Source organism: Hyposmocoma kahamanoa, unplaced genomic scaffold (genome assembly GCF_003589595.1).
Source record: "Hyposmocoma kahamanoa isolate Upper Pololo Valley unplaced genomic scaffold, ASM358959v1 78, whole genome shotgun sequence".
Taxonomy (NCBI): domain Eukaryota; kingdom Metazoa; phylum Arthropoda; class Insecta; order Lepidoptera; family Cosmopterigidae; genus Hyposmocoma; species Hyposmocoma kahamanoa.
In genome coordinates this window covers 4,243,500-4,256,468 of record NW_020653945.1, presented here as the reverse complement: position 1 = coordinate 4,256,468, position 12,969 = coordinate 4,243,500, and the positions used below count along the sequence as shown (strand labels likewise).

The 12,969-nt window shown below is 36.6% G+C and overlaps 1 protein-coding gene across 1 annotated transcript in view; it reads right to left on the bottom strand.

The window, feature by feature from the left end:
* Positions 1–12,969, bottom strand: part of LOC113233435 — a 269,815-nt gene that overhangs the window by 41,650 nt on the left and 215,196 nt on the right. The gene's annotated exons all lie outside the window — the stretch shown is intronic.

The window sequence follows — 12,969 nt, the reverse complement described above, 5'->3', positions numbered from 1 at the left end:
CAATCGCGAAAACCTAAGAACTCGAAACGTCGGTTTGTTTGAAAAAACAAATATACGCGATTTAAATCCGGAACAATAGTTTCATTTCCAAAATGGGAATGTTCAAAAAATGTTGGAAAATTTCGATTTAGCGTCTGTATTGACAATTAGAGTAAGAATATTTAAACAATAAAACTTTAGTGACATTGTGTACACGAAAAAAGCCTCACCGCATCACGTACTATTTTCGGCGAGTACGTTACGCGGATTGGCAAATTCTATCACCACCGTGGCAAGCATTATAGTGAATGGCATCGTTACGATAAAAAGTGACATTTCCTGTGGACATTGGACATGCGACATTAAATCCAATTCGTGATAATATCGAAGCAGACGAAAAGTACCCACCAATATATTGTATTGTAATCATTGACTTACAAATAAATGGACGACGGGTCTAATACAAAAACCACGAAAAAAATGTCCCAAGTCAACCTATTCGAAATTTAAATTGTTATGTCATCGCAGTATCGCGCTGTCCGTAGAACAAATGAAGACTAAAGCGGAGTGTCGCGCTCTGTATACGATTTTAGCGCCTTACAAGTGCGGACACTTTTTAGTGCGGACCCGACGTCCATATAATTGTAAGTCAATGATTGTAATATAAAAGCTTCAGTTTAAATTTCTTCAATGTAATATTTTTAAACAGAAATTTAAAGTGAGACTCATGGCTTATTTTAGTAGCAACAGACCTCCTTGTGAGAGAGTTCGTCCAGGGTAGTACTGCCACCTTACCTATTTCTGCCGCCAAGCAGTAATGTCAGCATTACTGTGTTCCGGTTTTGAGGGGCAAGGGTGCTGGTGAAATTAGAGGCACATGGGACTTGTCAACATATGTCTCAGGGTGCAATTTAAAACTATGAGTGGCACTTTAACTGTTATGGACAGGCGTGTAGCTTACCATCACGCGCACGCCTTGTTCGTCCCATCACTTAATGTTATAAAAAAAATAATAAACTAACGGATAAATCATACTTAAGTCGAATTTTTGCTAGATATGTCTCAAACCTGTCTATGGTCCTTAATCATGAGTCACCGGTTAGTTTAGTTCGTTAGTCAGTTAATTTAGTTAATGGGTTTAATTAATAAATTTATTTTATCTATTGTATTCGATTATATTATATTTCACAAGGGCAGTGCCCCTCAGATCTTTGCGATTTAAAGCTCTATAAAAAAAATTAAGGTATTAATTAGGTGTTCTACTATATTTGTGACATACTTCACAGCATCAGATTATAATTAAAAAAAAATAAGCCGCTTATTTCATACAAAATCAGGTTGCTTTCAATCATAAGTGAAGATAACTAGATAAAGACTGAGTTTCCTTCGTTTTTCCTTACAAACACAATATGACAGCTACGTGTAAAATAGGACATATTGCGATAGTGGCAATATTGTTTGGTATTTATTATCATGGGAATTGAACCAATTTCTATTGTTATAAAAAATGTATGAACCACGGTGTCACAGTGGTTTTATATAACATTGGTGTGAGTTTATATTTATCTTAATTTTTTTTACCGACTTCAAAAAAGGAGAAGGTTCTCAATAAGATTCTATTTTGTTTATTTTTTGTATGTTACGTGGTTACTCCGGTATTTGTGAACCGTTTTTATTAGAAAGAGAGCACCTCAGTATTGGTTCCATTTATATTTGAAATATATTTTCTTCCACCTGTAAGGGTAGTAAACTAGGATTTTATGTACTTTCCGGTAACCGATTTCAATATAACTGGCAAACAGATGTAATTCCACGAACTTTTGAGTTAGGTTTTTTTTGTACTGCCTCCGTGGCCGAACGGTTACCATCCTGGTCTGCCACGCGGAGGTTCTGAGTTCGATACCGGGCCGGGAGAATAATTTGTATGGCCTACATTTATTTCTCTCAAGAGTTTGGGCGTAATTGTGGTTGTCTTTTTTTTATAACATCAAGTGACGGGATGAACAAGTCTTGCGCCTGATGGTAAGCTGGCAAGCAGGCGTGTGCCTGTCCATAACAGTTACAGTGCCACTCAGAGCTTTAAATTGCAAAGATCTGAGGGGCACTACGCTTTAATTTCGTTTGTAAAAAAATCTGAAATGAAATTAATACCCCTGGCGTTCGACCCGCGCAATAGAACTGATTCAGTACGGGAAAAATTTTAATTCGTGCTGCTTTAGTATCGACTCGTAATGAAATGGGTGACACCATTAAGATATTTTGACAAAAATATAATAATATAAAAAAAAACAATATCAAGCACAGTTGGACAGTGTTAGATACAAGCATAGGCTTAGAGTAATGGCGCGCAGAGGTCACAGGGAATCGATAGCTTTGAAGAATATAATACCGTTAGGTTTGCTTGTTACGTGTTTCGAGTCCTTTTGGTTCAAGTTTCAGACTGTATAAAGTGTTTTCTGAGAGTTGGGAATAAAGAAAATCTTTGTTCGCGCCTAACGCTAAGACGATATCAATTACCCTGTTTGCAATTCGACTTGTAAAAAAATCTATTCTAAATAGATTTAGCAGTACTAGAGCTCCTTCTGAAAGAGTTCTGAGAGAAGTACTGCCACCTTACCTATTTCTGCGGTTATGTGAGCGTTGTTACTACCTTCCGGTGTTGAAGTGTTAAGGGTACTAGTGAAATTATTGGCACATGGGAATTGTCAACTTATGTCTCTGGGTGACAAGCGCACTGGCAGTGCTCCTGAGATCCTTGTGATATGAAGCTCTGATTGACACTGCAACTGTTATGTACAGGCATATGTAGTTTACCACCAGGCACATCTTCACTTGATATTATAAAAAAATGATGGAAGTTACAAATTTAAAAGCAAATTAGATAAAAAATTATGAATTATAACAATAATAAACAAATAAAGCTTTATTTAAATTCCAACTAACATTACATATTTCTTATAAAATAAAAATTGTGACACGTAATAAACATAACTTAATTGAATTCAAATTATAAAATGGTAATTTATTACCTTTTTAACTTTTAAGTTATATTAAACTTATTAATATTAGTTATCGACATTTAGAAGATAATGTGAATTACATTTTTTTTAAACGTGAACCATGGTGATTGTTTGCACCTCATTCGGGCAAAAGCCTCCTCCAATGACCACCAATGCTCACGGTTCTCCACGAGACGTAACCAGTATCTGCCACTTCCACTTAGTTACTAATAATGCCTACTAACAAGGAAATGTATGAACATTATTTAAAAATTTTTGTTTACTGTAAAAGGTCAACTAAAAACTAGCAAGAGACCGGGAGATTAGTAAGAACGGTTGCTTCTCAATGACGACGATTCAAACCCTTATGGCAGTATGTACGAGGGCGGTTTGGCAACCCTGTGACTTTGAGAAGAAAAAAAAAAATTTTTTTTTTCATTGTTTTGTGGTTTATTTTTCTCCGTAATCTAATTTTTTAACACCGTGACTAGCTATATCCAACTTCTTCAACTACCCAAATTTTATTTTTGTCAAACTGAAGAATTTTCAGCTGTCACGTCCTCATTTCATGCAAATCGGTAAAAAATATGACAAAAAAAGTCAGGTAAGGTCAAATTTGGTTAATACGGGGGCTGCGGTAATAATCCGTACTACAATTCGACATTTTTGATGTCGTGATTGCAAATGAGAAACTGAATAATCGAATTTGCGTTTTCTCCATCTTCAAACAATATACCGTCCTCACCTAACGCTTTTTAATTTTTAAGGCTCTCACTGACGCAGAGACGAAGCGTTGCGACGCATCATGTTTTTCGCCTATAGCATATTCATCTCTATTTTCCCATTATTAAGGTACGACTTTGTGTTATGCAAATATGGATGCAGTCGAGCGGCTTCGCTACTTGAGCGCTGTGAGGCGTCAGACCACACTGCGATCCGGGCGCACTAATGCGAGAGTCGACGCGCGTGCCGCCGGTCGTTGTAGTTGAAAAACAGGACGCGACGCGACGCTTCGACTCTGCGCCACTGTGAGTTGAACCGAACGATGAAAACAAATTTTATTTTCGCGCTAATTTAAAAAAGTTACGTCCGTTGCTTAGAAAGGAGTTCTAAATTAAGAAATAAATTCCGAAAACATTTTTTAATTAAAGTCACGTATTTATGAAACCGCCCTCGTACATTTGTGAATTTTTTAGTAGCAATAACTTTCGTTAACGGTGAGAGAAACATTAAGATGAAACCTGAGCGTCGAAGAAGGTTCACAACCCCTGGAAAATGTGTGCAGTCTCCGACCCGCATTGGGCAATCATGATGGTGTTAACCCTCTTCTTAGAGGAGTCCAATCCGACCGAAAGTTCGAACGATTTTTCTTTGTGTTTGTTCGGTCTTTGTATCAATAATAATAACAAACTAGTGGAATATTTTCACAAAAAAACAAATAATTATAAATAATAACAATGTGCCTGACAACCGCGCCGATTGCCTGGTCTCGAACAAGGGAATTACGTGTATTATGAGTGCCAGAGCAACGGAATTCACTCTGGGGCACTTCGACTACAACCAATTCAGAAAGTTCATGTCCCAAATTTGTTCTACCGGGAATCCGGGACCTCTTCATCCAGTGCCTACAGTGCAAACCGTTGGGTCATCAAAGTCGTCAAAAAGTAAATACGAATACCTACATGGTAGTAAAAACAACATAACATTAAATAAAAATAAACATTACAGAGTACTTATCAAGTTTTTCTGTTTTTATGGAACTTTCTTTTTTCAGCTCTTCATTTGTTTTTTTTAATTTGTGGTTGTCTATATGTGTACCCATGGCATCCGCGACACAGGGTTTCCCTAGCGCGGAGCTCTAAGTGTGTTCGTTATTATTATTACTGTTATTAACCGGCTTCTAAAACGGAGGAGGTTTTCAATTCGTCTGTATTTTTTTGTGTGTTTATGTTACGCAATTTTTTTATTTTTGATGATTCTGTTTTTGTTAGAAAGGGGGTAATTCAGTGGTGGTCCCAAATTTGAAGAAAATATTCCCCTCACCTCTGAGGATGGTAAATTAGGAGATGAATCCGGTTTAGTGGATTTCACCCAACTTCCGTTAATCGATTTCAATTAAACTTGGCAAATAGATGTAATTTCACAAACTTTTCACTACGTTAGACTACTGTTACAAAGAAAGTAAAAGTGTTGTAAATTTTTTCTTTAATAAGACTATAGTAAACTTAACTTGCAAAGACACAATGCAGTGTGACCTGGCCTATCGGGTATCTGTCCCGCGTTCGATGCCTGTGGCGGAAATGGGTCTCGCTCCACGGGTTATACTCGATAAGGGACCCGGTACAGTATCACTTTAATCGGAATTGCGGTAGAGTTGGCAGGTTTTATTTTTCAATTTCCGCACATGGGTTACTTCTTCGAGTTACATTGTTGTTTTTATGGTATCAAGATTATAATTTCATTGTGCTTTATTAAAAATAAATAATTACCATGATTGGTAAATAAAAAAAACACACGTGGCGTTGACAACCACAATGTACACCACCCAAACTCACAAGAGAAATAAATATAGGCCATACATATATTTCTCCCGGCCCGGGAATCGGACCCGGAATCTCTGCGTGGCAGACCAGCATTCGGCCACGGAGGCAGTTAAGGAAGTGACATAAAGTTGATTTTTAATCAAAATATTACTAAATACATAATTTCTTTGTATCGTATTTTGAAGAAACAAAAATACTCGCATAATTTAAAGGCTTCAGATTCCAAATAATAAACAATCGGATAACATATTGTTAGAACAAACAGCACAAAAATCATAAGTTGTTTATTGTTGCAAGGAACAGGATTCGTATACGCGAAACTATAAGACCTTAAAAGTCCTGTGGGCGTGACGTTTGATTGCAATAAACGAAAACAATATCTGCCCACGTCGAATGCTCAATTCATTTATATGGTGTTGCAATTGTACATTCTATTTATGAAGAGGAAACTTGTGTTTATTTTCCACTACTACTTGTATTTCTAGCATGGACTCTATAAACCCACACCGTGGTGTTATACTGTTCATCGAAAATGAATACACAAGTTGTTAATAAACTCGCAATAGCGACTAACTTATTACGTATTTGAGTCGCATTTTTGCTCGGTATGTTTCGAAGTAGTTGGTAATCCTTAATCATGAGCTTCCGCGGCTATGACTCGACGAAAATTGCGCCAAAGCCCTGTCAGCCCGGCCACTCAGTACGGGTACGGGCGCAGGCGGTGGCGGCGAGCAACTACTCGTACCCTTGCTTCATTCCTATTAAAGTCATTTCTTGATGTACAATTCTACATATGAGTATCATACTGAGTGATTGAGCTGCGAGGATTTGGCTTATATCTACGATCACGTAAACGTCCAGTGGATTAAATATTATAATAAATATATAGCATACAAATTTAGCGCTACACCTCTACGAATATGATTATTCATAGGGTTTTTCTTTTTTTTTTTGTTAATATCAAGTGTCGAGATATACAAATTGTGTGCCTGCTGGTAAGCTACACGCCTGTCCGTAACAATTGCTATGCCACACAGAGCTTCAAATAGCAATGATTTGAGGCGCACTGCCACTGCGCCTGTGTCATACTTGCTTGGGCCTGAAGCAAGTAACTTTTTTCTCATTGCAGTGTGCCGTGTTTTAGGAGATTAAGAGACACACAGAACACAGATACGGGAAGCTCATATAGAAAACAAATTTTGGGCACTGTAACAAGAGGCTGTCTTCGACTCTCCTCGGAAATGTCACGAACTGATTTTGTAGAGCATTTGAGGGCATCACAGTAGGAAAAAGAAAGAGGGGAAGACGAAGAATAACGTAGAGTGAACAAATAAAGTAGACCGCCAAAGTGAGCAGCAGCCTTAGTAGGCTACTACTTAGTAGAGCTCGTTTGAAAGAGTTTGTCCAGGTAGTAATGTAAGCATTACTTCATTTTGAAGGGTGCTGGAGAATTACAGGCACATGGGATTTTTTAACTTATGTCTCAGGGTGACGGGCGCAGTGGCAGTGACCTCCCCATCTTTGCAATTTACAGCTCTCAACGGCACTGCAACTGGCGCGCGACTTATTCGTCCCATCTTAAAAAAATCGACAAGAGACTGGTCGCAGGATGATGAATGAGAACCGGAAATCCTCTACATGCTGTACTATATCAAAAGTTCACAGACATTTCCACTGCTTGTATTGGGTCTCATCTAGACTTAATGTATTGTAATTTATATAGCATCCTGTTGATAAACCATTGTATTGGAACAATAAAAGTAATGAAACGATCGTTAACGATGTCATTAGTCGTGTCAGTGCGCGGGCGCATAGTGCAGTCGGTTCTCGATTTGAATAAACTATTCATTGTCTATTATTAGCAGTTAGTCGCGCTAATAAACCATTAAAGTAAGAATCTTTATAAATACAAAGACGTTAGTAAACAAATGAATGGGTATTGATTGAATGATTTACCTAATTACGCCTACAGATAATTTTACTAAACAATTTTTTTTTTTACCGTAACAAGTGACGGGGCATACAAGTCATGCGCCTGCTGGTGATAAACGACACGCCTGTCCATAGCATTAGTTAAAGATCTGAAGGGCACTGCCACTGCGCCCGTCGCCCTGAGACATAAGTTGAAAAGTCCCACGTGCCTTTAATTTTACTATCACCCTTACCCTTGAAAATCTGAACGCATTAATACTCACATTACTGCCTGGCGCAGCGGCAGAAATAGGTAAGGTGGCCTGTACTTCTCTATACGAACTCTTTCCCAAAGAGTTCTACTACTATTTAAACAGAACGGTGCAGGCTCTGTCGCTAGAGCGGCCGAGTATCGCAAAAGGTTCAAATACGCAAACCATGCTCAGTGCTACGGCTTTGTGCCTTTTGCGGTTAAAACAACATGCGAAACTAGCAAACAAGCTGTCATACACCCTCGTAGAAGCCTACGGTGGCCACAAGGCTTGTACTTATTTCCGCCAAAGAATATGTTAAGCTATTCAAATACAAATGTTGCCAGCCTTCTGAGCACGATGCTCCAGGTTGATACCCTTAAGGAAATTTCCTACTTATAAACTTTTTCTAGTCTTAAAATTTTTATAATAACTTTTGTCTTGTATTATTTTTCTTTAAGTGTATTATTTTTAGATTATTATGCACTTGCGCCATCAATCGGTGAACGCATTTGTTATTTATCATGTCTAACTAAACCGTATCAGAAATATTCCATTTAATGTATCATTCATTTAAAAATAGAACAAGATGATGATACAAAGAAGCTGAAACAAAAATACAAGAGACACGTTAATTACTCAAACATGTTTCAAACAAAAGATCACGTAAAAATGTCACGGCAATTCCCATTCCCGAAATACAAAGGATCAAGGTGTGACGGGAAAAAGATTGAATCGTTTTCCCAGGAGACGGGGCGTAAATCACGGCAATTGATTTTCGACTCGACTACTGAATAAAGAATTTGACAGAATCTCAATTGGTATAAATGGACTGATTATATCGAAAATGGCAATTCTGTTTTTTTTTATTCAATGAGAAGGTTAGGTTATAGATGTGATCCTCAAAGCGAATTATTATTAGTCATACTTAGTAGCAGTGAAAGGGTACGTCCAGAGAAGCATTGCCACTTTGCTTCTTTCTGCCGCCAAGAAGTAATGTGAGCATTCATTGCTGGTGAAATAACAGGCGCATGGGACTTTTCAACTTACGTCTTAGAGTGACGGCCGTGGCCCTTGATCTTTGCGATTTAAAGCTCCGAGAAGTACTGCAACTGTTATAGATAGGCGTGTCGTGCATCACTTGTTATCATAAATATATGATTTTCCACGTTGAAACTGTATAGTTTTGACTACATTTAATAACATTTTAATTACAGACAAGTTACGTGGACGGCGCGACGAGGGAACCCTTCTTCACGGTAAAAACAGATTACTTAGAAAAAGACAAAATTCTTTTTATGAAGGCAAATTTATTAATCCAACAAAACGATCCTATCCCTATAGACGCTAGAGAATAATTACTTGATAATAGTAAAAAAACGCCCAAAAGTGTATTTTAGTTATAAGACAGAAATATTTAATTCAAGAGCAAATTAATTTACTTCCAAGTCACAAAGCTACTCTAGATTCAACAAAATACTTATTAGTTATTAGAAATGTCCGATTTGAAAAAAAAAGATGACGAAAAAAAAAGAATAAAAACTTAAGAGGTACTTAATTATTTCACTGAAGATTTATGTTTTCTATCAAAAAGCGTAAATTTACAAGGATTAAGGACCCAACAGTATGTCTCAAAGCACACAGTTTAGTGTCAAACCTTAAAGTAGCAGAAATAGGACGGAATCTTCTCATATACTTGAGTACGGTTCGGCGCCAGTGCCATATGAATGCTACAGCGGCAGAGAGCCCTAACAATTCTAAATATATGAGATGACTTTATACTATTGAAGTTAACAAAACGATAGCGCGTTTCAGAGTACAACTAATGCCATCTAGCAGTGGCGCGATGGAACTAATTGTATGTTAAAGTTGTACTTGTTACAAGTGTAGTTTGATTTCATGCTGAAACCAAATTTCTTAAATTATGACTACAAATAACACACTAACAAACTAGAGATGCTACGTATTGTTTCTTTAGATAAATGATTGTTTCTGATTTTTATGATTACAAGCACAAGTAAAAGCAATCGTTATCGCGTGCGCCTTCGGCGACATGTCACGACAACACGGACTATGAAAACGCATCGAAATGTTGCTTTAAAAATATACTCTAGAATTTAGAATATTAATCAGAATAGGAAACTACTTCCTTTTTGTTTAAGAATATATTTTCTTATTATACACCCAAGAAATTTTATTTTCATTTAAGATTATTTAAATTTGATGTAAGAGGCAAAAATTTCTTGATGTAAGTAATGTCCAATTAATTGATTAGAAATGAAATAAAATCTTGAAGTGAAGGTATTTTTGTTAAGTTATTATTGAATTGATATTCAATTCTATTTTGTGAAATTACTCCACTAGTATGAAGGTATTTGTCTAAATACATTGCATTAGAAAAATATAAGCAGTATTTTCGTAATGACAATATTTTATTACTTTTAATAAATATTTTTTCAGAATTAGCAAATATTTTGAGAAATTGCTCTTTCTTATTAGTAGAAATCCTTTTTTTCTGTGTGGTAGCGAGCGGGACTCGTCCTAATACTAAACCTGAAAATGCGCAAAATGCTAAATTTGTCCGTACACAAGTATCTTATTTCTTATTTATGAACTCCCCCTTCGTTTAACAAATTCAGAATAGTAGCTATACTATATATACTATAGTATATACTATATAAACTGAGGTGTGTAACTTGTACGCAGCGCTAACAAATCGTATCATCATCATCAACCCATTTATAGGTCTCGCTGCTGAGCACAGGTTTCCTCTTAGGCGATGGTGTAGGCCATAGTCCGCAACGCTGGCCAAATGCGGGTTGGGAACTTCACAAGTTTTGCTTAACCGTAAAGTCTTGGCAAACTTCAAATGAAATCTCGCACTTCAATTCCAAAAATCTCGGAGGAGCGAGACCGGATTCGAACCTATTGCCTCTGCTGGAGATGCGGTACGTCAAACCATTAAGCTACTACGGCCGTAATAAATCATATACCGGTCCTTTACTGTAATGTAACAACTCCTTTATTCACACGAAAAGTTAGCACATTCTGAATACAGCCCTGAAATGGGTCACTAAAGTAACTGGTTTGATTTGGGCTACTATTTTTGAAATGCAGATATTTGTCTTTTGTTTCTAAGCGATAAATCGATTGTCCATTCGTAATCTAAGCTTTGCGACTAAGGCATCAATTCCTATTTGAGAAAGACATTCCAAATCCAAACGGTCGGACGTGATGTTAAGAGTACTACACGATATATTCAAGCATAGACATTAATCAAAAACATAAAACAATAAAGTTTCCGCGATAGATAAAAATCACGAAATGACCTCTATTTTTCACATTTTTTCGATTTATCCTCGAAATGCTACAGGTTATTAGGACAAAAATTACATAATTTATGCATGATCGACAACTGTTACTGCGGATTTTTTTTTAATCCCTTTAGTTTTAGAGTTATCCGCTAAAACGAATTTGGTACTTTTAATGCGCAAAATTCAACATTGCCTGTCGCATGTCACGCGAACTTCAGGCATATATTTGTTTCACAAATTTGGGCGGAGCCAACGTCAGAACTTTTTTGGCATGAGAGCACTTAATGAATAATCTCAGCAGAGAGTACTAAAACAACCGACCTCAAAAGGACATGAAATTACATCTATTTGCAAAGTTTTATTCAAATCGATTACCGAAAAGTGCGCAAAATCGGATTCATCCCGTAGTTCGCCACTATACGGGACTTGACACAATTTTTTTTTTATTAGATATTTAATATTAGATTAGATAATAAAAATCGGTGTTCACTGATTAAAATATAGAGAGAAAAACGCCTTCAACTGGAGCATAGCAAAATCAACCATTAAAATAATTGCTCCTCATAAAAGTTAGGCGCTATTTATACAAATAAGCCTTCTAGCATTAACAGCCACCCTTAGAGCTGGAATAATTTCTATAAAATTAAATGGGACTCTTTCCTCAAATGCCGAAGTTATAGCGTAACATACCTACATAGAAAAATTCGAATTGAGAACCTCCTCCTCTTTTTGAAGTCAGTTAAAAAGAAAAAGTTTTCCCAATCTTATTTGACGTTTAACAAAAACACGAAGAACTTTAACAAAGCTAATCGAGCTGAATAAAGTAAACTACAGGCATCCGAGTAGAACTGTTTACTAGCAATCTATTTACTCCGTCGAGTTTAGGGAGGGCAGTAAAACATTTTTATTGGAGTGTAGGTACAACGTTTATTGCTGGAGTTTTTTTGGTCAGGTTCGGGATTAAACCTTTTTTCAAGGACGCGGTTTGCGAGCTTGTCGTATTTGCAACGCTTTGGAGGATGGATTTGTGCTAAATTACAGATAGTACGTTAGGCTATATACAGCGTGGAAAAAATCAATGGGACATGAAGGGGAAGTAAGATAGCCAATTTTACTTAAAAGAAACTCTATTTTTCTTACAATGAATAACTGCATTCACAAAATTTTCGAAAAGCTTGCCTGAACCGGGAATCAAACCAATTAAAAACTCTCACTATTTTAATATACTATTGGAAATGATCAATAATAAGGATAAAATCTCTCCAATTAACATTGGGTGCTGCAAATAAAGATGACCATGAAATCTTATGTTAAAATTAATATGGATGTACGACAGTATTAATTACTAAATATGCACAAATTGCAACCTTTTGCAGATTACTAGAAATTGTTACTTTTAGTATAAATGTACAAATTATAGTTTTCTGACATTTTAATAAATTAACTTTTAAGATGCTCGAAGTGGGACCTATTTTATTCCATTGTGTATGGATTTAGTCTTTTGAGATTCACTTTTGGTAGCAATAGAGGACCTTCAACTATAGAAGTACTGCCACCTTACCTATTTCTGCCGCCAAGCAGTAATGTGACCATTACTGCATTGTGGTTTTGAAGAGTAAGGATGCTGGTGAAATGACAGGCACGTGGGACTTGTCAACTTATGTCTCAGTCTGACAGGCGCAGTAGCAGTGCCCCTCAGATCTTTGCGATTTAAAGCTCTCAGTGGCACTGCAACTGTTATGCACCACCAGTCACACGACTTGTTCGACCCGTCACTTGATATTATAAAAAAATCGTGAAGTCTTCTGCAAAGTGTTGTGGTGGATGCTCATAATATAATTTTCTACCGTAACTCTTCTATAGTTTCATAAGACATTTGTAAATTTTTTACATCAAACCATTAGATACCTCGTTTTAAATTAAGTTTCAGTTAGTTTTAATTTATTTATTTATTACTGCAGAATAGTAAGTA